General features: G+C 41.2%; 1 long non-coding RNA gene across 2 annotated transcripts; it reads right to left on the bottom strand.

The window, feature by feature from the left end:
* Window positions 1-1,699: 1,699 nt before the first annotated feature.
* Window positions 1,700-3,000, bottom strand: LOC122981158. Of its 2 annotated transcripts, XR_006403172.1 has the most exons (4): window positions 2,788-3,000; window positions 2,621-2,711; window positions 2,379-2,540; window positions 1,700-1,894 (listed from the first exon to the last, which is right to left on the bottom strand). It is a non-coding gene; the product is annotated as an uncharacterized LOC122981158 (long non-coding RNA). The 2 variants fall into 2 exon arrangements; XR_006403171.1 differs by lacking the exon at window positions 1,700-1,894 and having other exon boundaries at window positions 1,904-2,540; window positions 2,788-2,982.
* Between the last annotated feature and the right edge of the window lie 14,661 nt (window positions 3,001-17,661).

The following is a 17,661-nucleotide window of genomic DNA, read 5'->3' as shown; positions in this document are numbered from 1 at the left end:
AGAGAAAATTACTTTGTCTATGTCATGATGTCAGTGTGCAGGCAGCAGCAGCCCCTTATCATGGGAGTAAAGTACAAAAATAGATTTATGTGGTTTAAAATGTTTTTCCATATGATGAAGAGACCCAAAATGAATACTGTAGGCAGACTACTTGATTTGTATAGACGACTTATTTAAACAGCATAAATGTTATATAGAAATGATTCTGTCTCAGAGCTTTTTAATCCATATAAGCAGCTGATCACTGTATACATTTAAACACAGCAGGGCATGGTTTGGACTTTAATTTTCTTTTTCTCTTCACAGCTTGAACAAAATGAGTGAATGAATAAATAAACTTCAAAATAACCCTGGTACACTTTTATTTCTTAAATTATAAATGCTAAGCTTTTAAATAAAAGGGTTTGAGTGTAAAAAGACACTTGATGGAACCGTCTTTTGAGAGTCTGTTTCCGTCCGTCAGACATTCTTTGACATGTAGCTGAATTAAGCTTGACCGTTAGCCTGCCACAGAGCAGGCTAGTTCTGCTGAATAAGTTACCATGGTTACTAAATTGGGACTCAAACCGCAGTGATGGAACGGAACTCTCACTTAAATTAGCAAGGCTTATCGAAATAAGCCAGGCTATCCCGTTAGCCAGCTTGATGGAGCATCCCTCAGAAGGACACAGGAAACGCCAAAGAACACAAAAACACAGAGAGTCCAAAAAACACAAAGGCCAGGCAGGATGTGACAATATCAGGTACACAAAGATGGTGATTTCCATCATATCTATTTAACAACAAGGAATTTAAAAAGAAAAAAAAGATGGAGGCAGAGATAGATTTACTTTTTGATAGGAATGGCAACAATGAAACAAATCCTGAATTTCTTCTGCAAAAGCTTACTTTTGAGGATTCACCATCTCATACAGGTCACACCGAAAGAAAACATTGCTGCTGAAGCAAAACAAAGCGGAAGCAGATTTAAAAAAGGCAGAGTTAGCTCACAAATCTAATCCAACTAAAACAAATTTCATTAAAATACAAACTATCAGAGCAGCGCTAAATTCAATTCTCAATGAGGAAGCTTCTATGTCATTTTATCAATATGGGAACAAACCTAGTAAATATTTGGCACATCTATTCAACCAGAAACAAAATTATACCATAGCAGGGATTAGAGATTCGGGAGGGGAAAGATATTTTGACAGGAAAAACATTAATTCCATTTGTGTGTCATGTTACAAGTCATTGTATAAATCCGACAATAACAGCTCCAAAGACGAACTTGATAAGTTGTTTTCTTGTCATTAGCTAACATCTGTTTGGTCTTGAAAAAACAAACAAGGATCCTGAAGACCGAGTGTCTTACAGACCTGTGTTGCTCATTAATGTAGACGCAATGATTTTGTCTAAGGTCTTCACTTTGAAGCTTGAACCACTAATATCAATTTTAGTAAAACCGCACCAAACAGGCTTTATTAAAGGAAGAAGTTCCTGTGATAATGTGGTGATATAACGAAGGGGAGGACTAGCAAGCGAGGAGTAATTAGAACACTTTACAACTACACCACCGAGGGAATTTCACCCTAGGAATAATCAAGGTGGTGAAACAACCCACAAAGCATGGAGGTTCATTTGCTGAATAGACAGACAGGACGTGGTTCCAGTTAAAATATATTATTTATTATAACAATTAAACTGTACAAAAAAAAAGGGGGAACCTAATCGGTGCCGAGGCTTACCAGTAGGGGAACGTGAGTCAGGACTGAGAGGAATCCAGGGAAAACAAAATCACCCCGATCATGTGTGAAAAACTAAAAAAACAAAAAAAGGGGATGCACAGCACACACACTCAAATGGGGAAACCACCACCAGGACACCAGGGACCACCACTGGCAGCTCTCAGCAACTGAAAAGGGAGACAACAATTAGTGGGGTTAACAACACAAAAGAAACCCAAACCCAAATAAACAAAAAATACTGTTGGCAGCCAAGTAAATGTACACAACAAAACCCTAAGCTGCCAAAACATTAAACTAAGGAAACAGAAAAAGTTAATTCTAATCTAACCAAAGTAGAATGAAACCAAAAATAAGCTAAGAAAAGCATTATACAATGAAACAAGGTAAATCCAAAAACACATGAAACAAAATACAAAAAAATAAATAAATAAATAAAGAACCAAATTCCGCTTAACAAACTAAACAATGGATGTATACAAATGATCGGAATCACAATTACATAAAACTACTAATGCAAAATAAACCACAAACCATACCCAACTGAATAGGAAATCAAACGAAAAGATAACTCAACCCAAAGTTGATCAAATTAAATTAAATTAACCCCACAATTGGGACCCAGACTCTGGCTGCCAGCAGGCCGACACACACCCGCTCCCAAGCACAGATCGATGAGCTGTTGCAGCCACGGCAGTGGCTGGAAAGGACAGCAGGCCACACAGACCCAGGACAGCTGCACCATGCAGCACCACACCAGACCAGGCAGAGCAGATGGAGCCTGAGGCTATGGTTAGCCGTGATGGCTAACCATACCTTTGGTAAACAGAGCCCTGTTAACACAGGCAGGCTAAAAAAGTGGAGGCTTGAGGAGACAGAGCATGAGGCATACAGACCGTCCGACAAGCGATCTGTTAATGAGCGTTAACGATGCATCAAACACCGGGTTCTGGCAGACCGGGGGGGCAGGAGGAGTCAGCAAAAAGTCTGCGATGATGAAAATCATGAAGCGCCAACCAAACAGTTTAAATCAACGCAAACAGTGCAGCCAGTACACATTTACCTGCAACCGGTGAGCTACCATCAGACGGAAGCGCGGCCACCAGAAGTGGGCGGGCCCTCCAAGGCCAAAGAGTGAGAGGCAGAGAGATGGACACCTCTCCCCTTTATAGATTGGCCTCCCTCTTGATTGGGCCTTGGGAACCAATGGAACAGCTGCAATCACCCAAGCCGGTAAAATATCTATCCTGCGACAATAACATCAGGAGGCTTCTGAACATAATACAGTTAGCCAGGGATAAAGATGTATGGGGTCGGGTGGTATCTCTGGATACATTAAAAGCATTCAATAGGGTTGAATTGCCCTTCTTTTTCTATGCTATGGAAAAATTTAAAGTAGGTACAGAATTCACTGACTGGGTAAAATTGCTGTATTGGTCCCCTAAAGCAGCTGTTGTTACTAATTCCTATTGCTCAGACCCTTGTCCATTAGAGCGTGGAACCCGTCGAGGATGCCCCCTTAGCCCCCTTCTGTTTGCATTGGTTATTGAGCCCTTAGCAAAGCTCGTTAGAACCACCTCAGGGTTTAGGGGCTTCAACATTAAAGGCACAGTACACAAAATTTCTCTTTATGTGGACAACATTCTGTTGTACTTATTTGAGATAGATACTACCATACCATGTCTACTTGAATGTTTACAACAATTTGGACACATATCAGGTTTTAAGGTGAACTTATTAAAAACAGAAGCCATGCCCATTGGTGCTCTGGCAGGCTCTGCTCGACCTAGTGGCTTTCCTTTTCATCGTTCACCTAAGGACATAACATATCTTGGAAGAGCCGGTCAAGCTTAATCTTAAATCAATCATAATACGTATTAAGGAAGACTTGCATAGGTGGGGAACCCTATGTATTTCCTGGTTGGACAGGATAAGTGTGCTCAAAATGAATATACTACCTAGGTTGCTGTACCCCCTACAGATGTTGCTAAGCTCAATTCCCAACAGTTTGGGTTTTTTTGTAGGTCTAGATAAAATGTTTACACAATTTGGCAGGGTAAAAAGGTTTGAATAAAAATAGGTAAATTACAAAGAGGCAAAGAACAATGGGGACTGGGAGTCCCAGATATGTGGTTATAGTACTGGGCAGCTCAAATGCGATATATAAATGAATGGGTTAATCCAGATGTTACAAATACGTGGGTTGATATGGAGTCTAGAAACTGTGGTATACTGACACTAAAGGACCGTCCTTTTGTAAATGATAAGAAGGTAAAACTTGAGGTACATGATTAAGGTATGTTTTAAACTCAAAAAACATTTTTCACTTCTGGCTCCCATATGGAGAAATTTTCCACTATTTACAGAGAAGACATTATATACCAAAAACATACACACTCCAAATGGGTCTTTCTTGGAAGACATTCTTAAACAACCCATACCAAAAAGATTTATATCTCATGTTTATGAAACCTTTGATTCAAATTTTAATCATTCTACTAATCACATCCAAAGGCAATGGCAGGTTGATATAGAAGTTCAGATAGAAGAAAATATCTGAGCAACAGTTATAGAAAGTACACTTTCTACTCTAAGCTGTAATACTGATAGAGAGACACAATGCAAAATATTACACAGGCTTCATTGTACACCATTGTTGAGGGGCAAGCTTGGCTTAAGCTCTCCTAAATGTACTAAATGTGATTTAGAAATTGGCACCTATTCACAAATGTTTTGGAAGAGTGCAAAGATACAAAAGTTTTGTGAGTGAAAGTTGAGCTGTTGTTGAAAGTTGAACTTGATTGGATTTGATTTGGAACTATTATCTCTTCAGTGTATTTTGTCAGCTAAAGTAGACAGTGCAAGGAACAGCCACAACGCTAAATTGATTGGAATGCTCTTATATATAGCAAGGAAGACCATTCTCAAATTCTGGATTTCTAAGGACACCCCTGCGCTGGATAATTGGTATAAGGAGGTTCTAAAAATACTCCCTCTGACCTTCACCCTTCATGACAATGTCGAGGGATTTATTAAGATATGGCAACCAGTCTTGGACACAGTGGACCCCTGTGGACTGAACTTTGTTCTACCTAATTAGCAACACTGGAACCAATTATGGCATACTCTAGGAATGTGAATGTATTTATGTCAGCCTGGTGGTGTGTGTGGTGTCTTTTTTTTTCCATTTCTCCATTTTGCTCTGTACCATGTTTGTAAAGTTGTGACTCCTGCTGTTGTTGTGTTTTGTTAAGGTAGTTCAAAAGTATGAGAAAAAAGTGGGTCTGTACCTATTAGGAACTGGAAGTTTATGTGATTGTTGCCAGCACCCAATAAAAATATATATACATATAGAAGACATTAAAAACACATTTCACATTAACTTGACACTATTGACATCGACTTTAAACTTGCCTCATGATTAAGACCTGTGGTAGGTCTTCCCTCAGGCAACTAGCAGTTTCCTTTGTTCCAAGGCTGGTTAACCATATAGGTGAAAGAGTGGGGGTGTGTAGAAGCAGGGTAGGTGGTGTTTGGGTGGGGGCTCTGTTCCTTTTCTCATTTGCCACAGCCGTCCAAGTAGAAACCTCAAGACTCTTTTTGCTTAACACCACTTGACACATGACCTGACAAGTCAGTTGACATCCAAGAGAGTTCCCTTAACATATTCTTAAACCTTTTGGAATCTTTTTTTCCCTGCCCCCAAATCTCATGAATAAGGCATAGGGCTCAGTCAGCAAGTGAGTGGCAAGGAGGGTGGAGGCAGCAGCAAGGTCCCATCCATCACTGTCAAGGAGCAGTCTACACACACGTATACACTTACACTCTCACACACACAGGTTTTTCAGCATGCAGGCTGATAGCAGTGTGTTGGGATGAAGATATAGGGGATGTGAGAGGGGCTATGTTCAGAATGACAAACTAAGGTACTATTCATATTAAGTATGACGTCAAATTGAGTGCGTAGTACGTTCCAACTGCATAGTATGTGGATTTTGTGTTCATGAGAAATGCCTGGACGTATACTAGATTAGGAAGAATTTCTGTGTATGTGGTGTAAACTTACTGGACATACTCAACCACCCCAGAATGCATTATGTTTGTTCAGACTGCGCAATGGTGAGATTTTGAGCCAGGCTAAAAGCTGTTGTAATTTTTGCTCTAGTTAATGTCACTTTATTAAGTTTTAATATTTTTACAGGTGAGTGAGTAACCATTTAGATTCCCAATATGTGGTCAGTTTATCCAAATAATGCCTGTTTGGAAACTTGCTGCAACGTTTTTGGAGAAATGGGGAGCTGCTGGCCAGGCGAGAGCAGCCCGTCATCTTGGCCTCTGGCAGCTCAACTCCTGAGATGATCGTCTGGTCTGGTCTGGTCTGCTCTGATCTGCTCTGCGTGTTTATGTGTGTGTGTGTGTGTGTGGCTCAGCCCACCCTCATTCAAACAGAAGACACAGACAGAAAGCAGAGGAAAGACGGAGACAGCAATGTAACCTGCTTGCTACATTTTTATAGAGTCCCGACCTCACACCCTGCATGCTGTTATTGGCTGGGGGCTATACACCCACTGCCCAGAGGTTGATGCCCAGAAACTTCCTGAAGACAGCAAAATAATAAAAAATGTAAGAATATACAGGCAGAGGGCAGGGTCTCTGTAGATAAATACACCGCCACACACTTCTAGTGTGTTATAAGTGATGGTTGAGAGGAATTCTTTTTGTATGAGTCTATACATTGTTTTTAGGGAAATCCTGCATAGTATGCCTTTGAACAACTCATTTAGTAGGCAGTATGCAGTACATACTGATTGAGTATGTAGTAGGCAATACGCTAGTATGCAAATTTCGAACACAGCCAGAGGAAGGAAGTGGATCAGATGGGCAATCCCAAAGGCTGCAGGCTCCTTCTCTGCAGGGCTGACACCGAAGAAATAACTAAGCTGTTGGCACAAAACTACACCTTTGCAGCTGCACTAGGGTTTTATTGTAATGTGTTGACCACAATGACCGAGTGAGTGCTATGTTTTCTGTAAAACTATGATGCAATCTGCAAACTTTTTCTGTCATTTTGACATGCACCATTGTATGGGCTTTTCATCAGATGACGAGGGTCATCCACTAGTTTTGCTAACTGCAGTGTGAAGCATGTGGGGAGAGGGAGCAGGTTCAGCATGGTAGTCACAACCTCTGGAGAACAAACTTTTATAGACTGGTCCTTCCAAGGATCAAGCCCCTGTAATAATGCTGAACTCATGTCAAATGGGATGGAAAGAGATGGAAAAGATTATCATATTGATGACTTGTGATTGTTCACATAATTGGACAACTCAAGATAGTTGTGTGATTGCAGAGTTGGACAAGTGAGGATTACAAATAGTGTGCATAGTCAACATTGAATATTTGTTTGCTTTTTCAGGTGCTTTCAGGCCATTTGGATCTATTTTACAAGTTATGAACTGTAATTAAAGCTGCAAGCAGCGATGAACGGGCCCTCGCGCCTCCGTGCACGTCGGCCGCGGTGCAGTCGAAGGGCTTCTGTCACGGGCATGTAGATATCTTCAGACCCGGGCTGTTTTCAGACACTGCAAGAAGGAGATAAAAATCACTTTCTTTGTCCACTGTTTTGCCTGCTGCTGGGGCTGCTTTGCTGCTATTTTGTAGGGGGCGCTATTCAGCCAGTTTGCATCACTGATGGAATATTGTCATGTCGACGTGTTCAGGCCGGGACTCTTATCAAACATGTAAAGTTTGGTGCAGACTGGAGCATGTACAATAAAGTTATAGCAACTTCCTCTGTTAGGGTCATAGCCAACAATCTTACCTACAGCCAGACTACACTCTTCAACTGAACGCCCAACAGCCGGAGAAAGTTTGATGGCATGTCAGCGTGTTAGTCTGTGTAAACTGGAGCTTCCACCTGCAGCCATGCTGACCAGGCAGGCCGGCAGCCGCCTCCTCCACCAAACACTGTTTCACCAAACAACACAACTACTACATAAACAATGAAAAGAGTAAAAAATGAGCGTGGTGGAATCACGGGGGAAGAGGGAGAAGGGCCGCAAGCTGCCTCACCATGGCAGCCTGAGACCGCAGGCGGGGTGACACTCCCCAGCCCTCCAAAGTGCCGTTCCCCTCCAGACAGCCAGAGGATGTACCAGAGAGAGCCGGAGCAGAACCAGAGCGAAACAGCATGCTATGGTGCGACACATGACGGGCAGAGTACGAACTCTGCCCAAAAGCGTGAGTACAAAGAGAAGAGTACGCTTGGTCTTAGTGCAGCGTCATGTTCATGAGGGCGAGTTACTGCAGAATGTGTCTTGTGTCTTCAGTGAGTAGTGGTGGCCAGCGGCCCATGTGGGGTGGCTGCGGTTTCGAAAAGACAGTGTGGACTGCTGATGAGCCTCCACCACGAGGAAAGGGCCGGCGTCTCCTCCCCCCTCCAGAGCAATAAGGTTGGTTGCCGATGGGTTCGCAAAGGCCTGCCGCACTGGTGGACTATACCACTTCCTCAAATTGGACTGTGTATTACAGCATTGAGGAGTCTTATCTGGGTTGGGCTTCTTTGAGTGCATTTGAACATTTTTATAGTTTTAGCATTTTATAGTTTGTGTTTTTAGTTTCAATATTTTATAGTTTAATAGTTTATATTTTATTAATTTGTAGTTTTAGTAATATATTATTTCAGTATTTATTAGTTTCAGTAGTGCATTTATAGTTTCATTGTTTAGCCTAGTTTCAATTTATTGTATGATACTGGCAATAAATTAATCTTTGACTCAATATAGTTCTGTTGTCTTCCCTGGTGACCATGTGTTGCTCTCCACCTGATTTTTATCTTTAAAAACAAACTACCCTTTCCCCCCTTATTACATTATAGCTGGGCCAGTCTTATCCTCGGTCCACTAAGACAATGCTGTTGTCTGTAAAAGAAAGTCTGTATATTGTTGTCAATGTGGAGGGGGGGGGGGGGGTGGTGGCGGCAGTAGCTTTTCACCCAGTCCAGTATTTAATATTCATACCTAAGCAAGGTTTATTACAGTATATATTTGTGAACACAAAGACCACACTTCAGCTTACTAAACCAACAATACATGTTGAAAAGATAGTTTATCTCAATAGCTGCCAGTGATAAAACGCTTTCAACTCAGCAGACTGGTCGAAAATTTTCAACCAAATTTACCTTCAATTGCTAAGGGGCTAACGTTAATGTTAACTTAGTATTTTCTGCAAAAATGTAGCTATCAAGCTACTATTAGCTAGTTAGCTTGTACAACAGCAGCAACAATAGATACATGACTAGCAGCAACAAACAACAGCAGGAACATCTGGGGAAGGGCTGAAGGACAGAAGAAGGACATCATCACGCCTGTATGGACATCTCCATGCGCACCTGCTATTTTGCTTCATGTATGTGCAGTAGTGCAATGTGCAAAAGGGCTGGATGAAGGTGAATATTAATCAGTGGGTGTGGTGATTATTAAATACTCTCTCAGCCAGTGACATCACTGCTCTCATACTGTAGCTCTGAAACAGTTGTGCCAATCACAGTTGAACATGATCACAACAGCTCAGCAAACAGACTTTTCCTCAGGAAATGTCTGGACAGTTCAGAGCGTCATGACATGAACACACAACCACAAATCTGCACTTGAAGACAGATGGAGTTGTTTTTTTCATCAGTTAGTTACTATGATAACAATAGAAATAGAAAATCAAGAAATTGATTTGGTAAAGCTGTTTATATGATTATGACAGGTGCTATCTCAGCAGTAATTCTAATGTATCTCACCTCATACACGGTCACATAGTTTAGTAATTAATGCTACACAACAGTGTTTGCATGTGTTTCAAGGATGAAACATGAGACACTACTTTTGCTAAAAACAAAGTTAGAAAAGAGGCTATGATGAACCCTGCTAACCCGATGTCTCCTTCATAAAAAGGCAGAATATTGAGTTATAACCGACCAGTCTGATATGTGTAGAAGTGTTTGTGATTATTCTGTAGCATCTTGATGACATCAGGTGATTTAATAAAGGTAAATACAGTGAACGGCCATGTGCAACGGCACTGCGCTCTGGCGGGGCACTACTCACAGGCTGCAAACTTATCAACACATCTATCTTGCTGCCTTCAGATGCTGCAGGGATTTAATTAACTGAGGGAGAAACTTTTTATGCAGTATAAAGCATCTGTGGACAACATACTGTAAGAATCACCTACATTCATTTATAGATCAATGTAGATTGATTTACTGACTTTAACCACATTAAACACTATTTTCTGTGCTGATTTTGGTTAGAGAGTGTTAATTGAAATTAATTATTATATTTGCATCAATCCTTTGTAGTATTTGGTTTCAAACAAAGGTGCTATATACTGTATCAGTAGTCTATGTGATGCTCACAAAAACAAAAGGATTTTATGAGGATGACTAATGACTGCAGCATTCTACTGTAGTCATACATATGACTGCAGCATTATATTATAGTCATATGTCATCATTCCATTTTAACAACTTGAATTTTAACCTTTAGAATTTTAACTCTGAGCGCAAAATTATTTGTCAAAAAATATTTGGTGAACAGTGTGGCTAATCAACATTGTCAGGAAGTAACTCAGAAAAACATGAAATATCCTAAAAATGCCAAAATACACTGGAGGGGGGCTTTAAACAGAGTATTTATGGGACATTTTACAAATAGAGACCTGCTGTATGTTTGAATGCCAGGAAATATGTTACTGTAATGTTTACCCGATAGACAAAAGTAGTAGTGTTACAGGTTCCACGTCTGGAAGGTCTTAAACAATTATTTTTTGGATTAGTACAGAAAGTGAGGTAATGTATTGGTACCAGTACTGAAAAACTTCAAATAATACCCATTAGTAACTGGCACTGATTCTTTAGGAATCTGGTTGTTCATCTTTATGATAGTCTTGGATCTTGCTTTCATGGTGACTTCCCCTTATAATAAACATGTGATTGTACTGACTGGAGCAGGAGCACTGACAGCAGGAAATTCAATTTTTCTGCATGAGAGAAACCCGTGGTTAGATGGATGGTGTGCTGCAGTAGAATTAGTGTTTCATTGTCTGAGTAGGAAATGACAAACTGCAAGTGAGGCTACTTATCCTGAGCAAGGATGTATATTCCCTCAAAGATGCATAAAACTAGTGGGTGGCAGAATTCATCTCCAATAATGGACTGTTTCTTCTTTTTCTGAGGTGCTTTATGGAAGGAATATGAGACCAGAATTAATGCTCCTGGGATCCAACTGTGATTAATATCTCCTTAAGCTATGCTTAATATTGGTAAACTTTGGAATTTGCATTGTAGATCAAAATCTCCCCTTTTTAATCTGTGGATTTTGTCTCACAGACACCTTCACAGTTCATTACCAGCCAAATCAAATGCAAAAAACATCCACCTCAGTTGACACTGACACTAGACTACTACACTACTCTACTAAAAAGGTACCAACTCAATGCTTTCCGTTTCCTTTTGTAACACAGTTATAGTGTATACAAAGCATTACTCATGCTGACATACATACAGATGACCTGTGGCAAAGCTTTTTACATATTAGAATATTATTTGTCTTCATTTCTTGTGATGGCCACTTTCATAACCTGGTTTTGTGGAGCCGGGAGTGGAGCTCCTTGTAGCACTGTTATAGAAAAAAGAGGCCAGAGGATGACACCTTGTAAAATCTAGATTAATGACAGGGATCAAGCAGCAGTTTCATCAGCGGTGGGCCACATCAATCACCTCATGTTAGCCAACACTGCTGACAGCCAAGGAAAACATATTGATAATGAACTTTATAATGATGGATGATGTCAAAGATCATAATGGGGAAAAAAAAGAAAAAAACAGGACTTAGATTGAGTCTTTGCACAGGCTTCTGAGCTGAGCCATGACAGGAGACGCAGGTAGAGATGTCTGCAGAGGTGGTGGGTGGCAGAGATAGAGGTTGACCTCTACTCAGGCATGGGAAGTTTACTTTCAGTCTCACATAAGCTGTGTACCATAGTCAGTTCCTACACTACACGGAGGTTCTGCTCTTTATGTCACAGCCTCTTACACCCAACAGGGGGAAAAAAAACATCCTGTTATTTGTGATGCTAGTGTACATGTAAAAAAAAAAAAAAAAAAATTAAAGCTGCAAGCAGCGTTGAACGAGCCTTCGCGCCCTTGCGCACGTTGGGCCGCGGCGCAATCGAAGGGCTTCTGTGATGGGCATATAGATGTCTTTAGACCCGGGGTGTTTTCATACGATGCAAGAAGGAGATAAACATCACTTCCTTTGTCCACTATTTTGCCTGCTGTTGGGGCTGCTTTACTGAAATTTCGTATGGGGCGCTATTCAGCCAGTTTGCATCACTGATGGAATATTGTCATGCACACGCGTTAAGGCCGGGAGTCTTATCAAACATGTAAAGTTTGGTGCAGATTGGAGCATTTACAATAAAGTTATAGCAACTTCCTCTGTCATGGCGAAACATCAAATCTCAATTGTGTGAGGATGAGAATTTTCTGCAGGGTGAGACATGTCTGCCTTGCTCACACCTGTGTCATAAAAATCATATCGTAACTAAACATTTAACAATCAGACTATGTGCATGTAAATGTCCACTTAACAAGTAGAGTGCAATACATATTTTGAGAAACAGTAGCAAAAAAGATGTCACCCCGCAGGATGCACCATACAAATACACCTTTATTTTCATACAAAATTGAGTCTTAGCCTTAGAAGTAAAACATCCTACAGTAACTTCTACCCAAACCCAAGCTTACTGTACCTTATTTTGTATCAGAACTAATTGAAACAGAAAAGACAGTTAATCAAACATTGTGAGTACCAGACAAAAATGTAATTGATGCATTCCCTTTTAATTGTACTTTGATGAAACAAATTAATAGCATTGTCAGGCAAGGTAATGTCTTTTTTGACAAGATTCAAATGATTTTTATAAGTCACACCAAGCACATCCCTTTTCTCTTCCAGGTTCTACATTTGAACCTCATTTTGATTGGAATTATTTCTTGCAGAAGTAATCAAGCATTTCCAAAGCAGGAATTTGTCATTCATTTAGTTTACAAACAATAACACAGATTATGAATGAAATGAAATTTAGTGGTACTGGTACCTTTCCTTGTTACAGCATGCAATTAAAACCTTCATACATGCTAATGAAAAACAACAAAATATATCCTTTTTGCATCTTCAGGAGCCCCAGGTTCTTCTTCCACTGCCTGACAAATTCATAAATAACAATATTTACAATCACTTAAATGACTTTTTAGTTGCTTTTAATTAATAATTTCAGTTATTAATTGATACTCAGCTCTGCTGCTCATCCCACAAATGCATGTTCCTTACAAATGTGGCACCATTTAAAAGCGAAATAAACAGGCTTTCCAACGGTATAAGATTTATTGCCAAGAAGCATTGTTACAACAAAGAAATAATCTACCAAACACAAATTTCCTTACTTTTTGTGCTAAGTTTAGTATTGTTCTATTGTGACAACAGATTTATGTTCTCATCAAAAACAGACAACATATCACATGATTTACATGTGTTTCCTATGTATTTTCTTAGTATACAGAAATATATATAGTACCACAAAGCTTATAATCTGATACAGGTACAGATCAGTGCTGAATACAAGAAAGATTGAACATTAAAAACATTCACAGATCTAAAAGTGTAGGTTCACAAAAAGTATTAATGCATGTGTCAAATACATGACTTACACACACTTATCTGTATGCACGACATACAAAATATTGTCTACAAAGCTGACATGTAGCACTTGTTATTCTAGTTACTTTAAGCTTATTACTCAATATACGACTCAGCTTAAAAACCGTCTGAAGAAAACGTCCATTTGTGGCTGTTGGTCATCTTGTTTGTGAGTTAACAGAACTTTGTGGCTGCTGGTTAACCCAGGGTTGCCAACTTTGGGTACGTGGCTGGAGTGAGATTTTGATGCCATGGGCTTTATCATGTGTATGTGCACGCACACATGCACTTAATCACGTGCACATATTTGGACTCAATTGACCATCAGGGTAAGATTTAAGGATATATACACACACACACACATACACACACACACACAGTCACTCAGCCAAATATGTACATTGGTGTTCTTCACTATTTTTTTCATGGGTACCGCACTGGCAGGACAGACTAACCATGAAGTAAATCTACAAACTAATTTGTCATATCACAACATACAATATGTAATGCAGCCAAAACAATCTGAATTAAAAATAGGCTTACCTTAAAGCTAGGGTATCTAATGTATTTTAAAAGCATTTATGTTATAGTTGTTGAAATTCTCTGTACATCCCAACAGCCATCAATAAATCAAATGAAAATCCACTATCTGTGACTGTTGCTGGCCTGTAATAATCCCGTCCAATCATTTCATTCAGCCCAAATGAAATGTCATTTTATTGCAGGTTTCAATCTTGTTCTTTGACTTTTGTTAGTGGGATGTCTCTACATTTGAATAACAGATGTGCCTTTAAAAATATTAACTAGAACAGTATTTCATCTAGATACAGCTGAAATTTCCTTACCAGTTTTCCTGCTTTAAATCTGTTCATGTCTCTCTATCAGATGACGCCTGGGTGGCCACTGTGTTTCTCTTTCCTCCTTAAGGTTCAATCTTTTTGAAAGTTCTTTACTTTCTCCTTGTTTTCCTTTCAACACTATTACGCCCTGCAATTCTTCCTCACTTCTGTCTCCTCTCTCCTGATTCCTTCACTCACTCTGAAAATACAAAAAGCCTTCCTTTAGAAATTTGAGTGAGCATAAAGCAGAACTTTAACTTGTATACTGTGAAATTGTGGACAAAACACACAGTGGGGATGCATCATCAGCCGATCTATCTAAACTATCAAGCTAACGTTACATTAACATTACTGTATAGTAGGCTACAGCAGAAACAGATAGATAAACTGGATGGTTAAAATACTAATGTCAATTTAAAAAAACTTTAGTTCCAAAGAGTTTTTGCTAGCTACTTACTTTGTGGTCCTTTTTCTGACATTATTATTTGATGCTGCACGTCAGTTAACGTATGATCCTCTGAATTCTGATTCATTCGTCTGTCTCATGAAAGCGGCTCCAGCCTGCCTGCTGGCCTCAGCACGGAGGATTTGTTTGATTAAAACACCCGCGTAGCAGGAGTGGGCGGTGGATTTTTGGTCACCCCTTGTTAACAGTAACAGCTGTCTCTGTGTCTTATACAATGATACAATGTTCAAATGGAAAACAAAATGAGCGCTTGTAGAAGATACAACAGAAGCTGTGGTAGAAAGTCGGTCTGAGTTGTAAAGGGATGTCTGCATAAACGCTATTTCAGAATTTGAGAGGTGGCTAAACGGCGTTCATGTGCGTCTAGTCTCCGTTACAGCCCTGTGTATAACTGTAAAAAAATCATTTGCGTAGTTTAACCATCACTCTATACCAAAGAGACTCTGACTGTTCATCTCTGTTGCTGTTGCAATGTTTTGGCATGAGAATTGTTTGGGCAGTGTGAGAGCGTGAGACTGAAGGTGAAAGCGTGTCACACATCTGACACACATCTGTCACGAGACAGACGAATGAATCAGAGTTCAGAAGATCATACATTAATTTACGTGCAATGCGTCAGAAAAAGGACCACTAACAAAAGTCAAAGAACAAGATTGAAACCTGCTATAAAATGACATTTCATTCGGGCTGAATGAAATGATTGGATGGGATTATCACAGGCCTGCAATGGTCACACATACTGGATTTTCATTTGATTTATTAATGACTGTCAGGATGTACAGACAATTTCAACAAATATAACACAAATGCTTCTAAAATACATGAGATACCCTAGCTTTGAGGTAAGCCTATTTTTAATTCAGATTGTATTGGCTGCATTACATATTGTATGTCGTGGGATGACAAATAAGTAGACAGATTTACTTAATGGTTAGTGTGGCTGTCCGTCCTACCAGAGCAGCACCCATGAAAAAAATTGTTAAATCTTAAATCTTAGACCTAAGCTCCCGCTCTCACCACATGTGTAAACTGCATACTGTTTTAAACCCTGATTGTCAACTGAGTCCAAATATGTGCACGTGATTAAGCGTGTGTGCATGTGCACGTACACGTGATTAAGCCCATGGTATCAAAATCTCACTCCAGCCAGGTAACCAAAGTTGGCAACTTTGACTGTGGTGAGGCGGTAGTAAAGTAACATCTGTATGTGTAAACATACTTGGCCAATAAAGATGATTCTGATTCTGATACTGCTTCCAGAAGACTACACTGACAAAGGCTCTTGTCTCCTCCACCTACTCGACCTTTATATGTTACCAGACAAACTGCCAGTGATCAAAATTGAAGCATAGGACAAGAGAAAGTAACTGAGCCCCTACTTTAAAAAATTGCATTTACATGCGCACCAGGGTAAGCACTAATTCTAGTTTTGAGAAACATGGATATGCTTCCTGGAGTTCTCCAATAGAAACCAGGATACTGAGGCATGTAAATACCTGATCTAAGTTTATCAATACTCTGTTTGAATCAAAACCAGGGCAAGACTCAAAACCAGGATTCTTGTGCGCATGTAAACACACTCAGGAATGATGGAGTGACTGGCTCCATCTAAGAGCTTTCGCTGTTGGGTTTATCCCTGCGCACATGCGCAGTCATGAAGATTTTCTTTCACGCCACTGTGCCCTGCACAGTTGCCCCTCTCAGGTCCGCATCCACGGTATATTATACCGGCATGACCAGAGATCTGCTCCCATTTTTTCCTCAGAGTTTGTATGCAGTCGGAAGAAGTTATGTCTTCAAGCAAGACTCAGCGCCCCACCGGAGCGGTTCGTCTGTGCCCCAACTGTCAGATCGGCTACATAATGCCCTCCCCCCTTGAGCACATAGGGCTAGCACGCACCACCCGGGCCGCGTGTGCCTTCTGCACTCGCCTGCCTGTGGAGGAGCTGTGACGATGAGCGGATGCCTTCACAGCGCTGCAGCCAGAGGGCGATGGAGATAACAGTCGGGCTGGTCGTGCTAGCTTCATGGTTGAAGAAGCGACCACCCCGGCCTGGGAGGGGTCCATGGTGCTGGGCATGAGTCCAATGACTCCATCTCTGGCCCCCCCTCCCACCCCGGCTCTCCCCTCTCCCCGTTGGGAGACCTCGAAGGCAATGTCAGCTATCCTGACCCTCTCCACAGCAACAACGGTGGCTCAAGCTCGGATTATGTCATGGCAAATGATGCTGCAACAGAATATGTGGCTCCATATGTCCCAGCTCCTGGCGCAGATCAGAAGGGAGCTGCTGGACGACCCCGTCAGCTCCAATGGGCTGTTTGGGCCACTCTTTCAGAGCGCCACCACGCAGCTTCAAAATACATCCAAGGAAGCAGACAGAGTGAGGAGACACACCTCATGGTGTGGCTGCGTCGCGTCCTCAGTGACCCCAAGGCTCCTGGCGCGATCACCCGGATACACGCTCCAGACAGAGGCGCCCCGCAGCCAGTGTTGCGGCTCTGCCACAGCCCGCTCCTGCACAGCCTCCTCCTCCGCCACGGCATCCTCCTCCAGCCACGGCTCAACAAGCACCACGCCACCCCAACCCACTGCCAGAGGCCTGTGCCTTGCCTGCACTTGGTCTAACCCACTAGCTGATCCACCTCACAAACAGCGGCGATACTGATGGGACGCGGGGGAAGTGTGTTTTTCTCTGGAATCTGCCAGACACAACGGCTCTTTTCAGAGCCACCCATCTGTCACTGAAGAGCAGTTTCCTTTCAAACAGTTCGCTTTTGTCTCCACTGAGCATTCAGCAACTGTTTGTGCTGAGACACACCCCTACACACATCTTACCTCCGCTGCGCGCACACACAGCGCGCCAGTCGCTAAGGCAGTCCTG

This window comes from Thunnus albacares, chromosome 4 (genome assembly GCF_914725855.1).
Source record: "Thunnus albacares chromosome 4, fThuAlb1.1, whole genome shotgun sequence".
Taxonomy (NCBI): domain Eukaryota; kingdom Metazoa; phylum Chordata; class Actinopteri; order Scombriformes; family Scombridae; genus Thunnus; species Thunnus albacares.
Note: the sequence above shows the minus strand (reverse complement) of the source record. Positions and strands in the feature narration are given on the sequence as shown.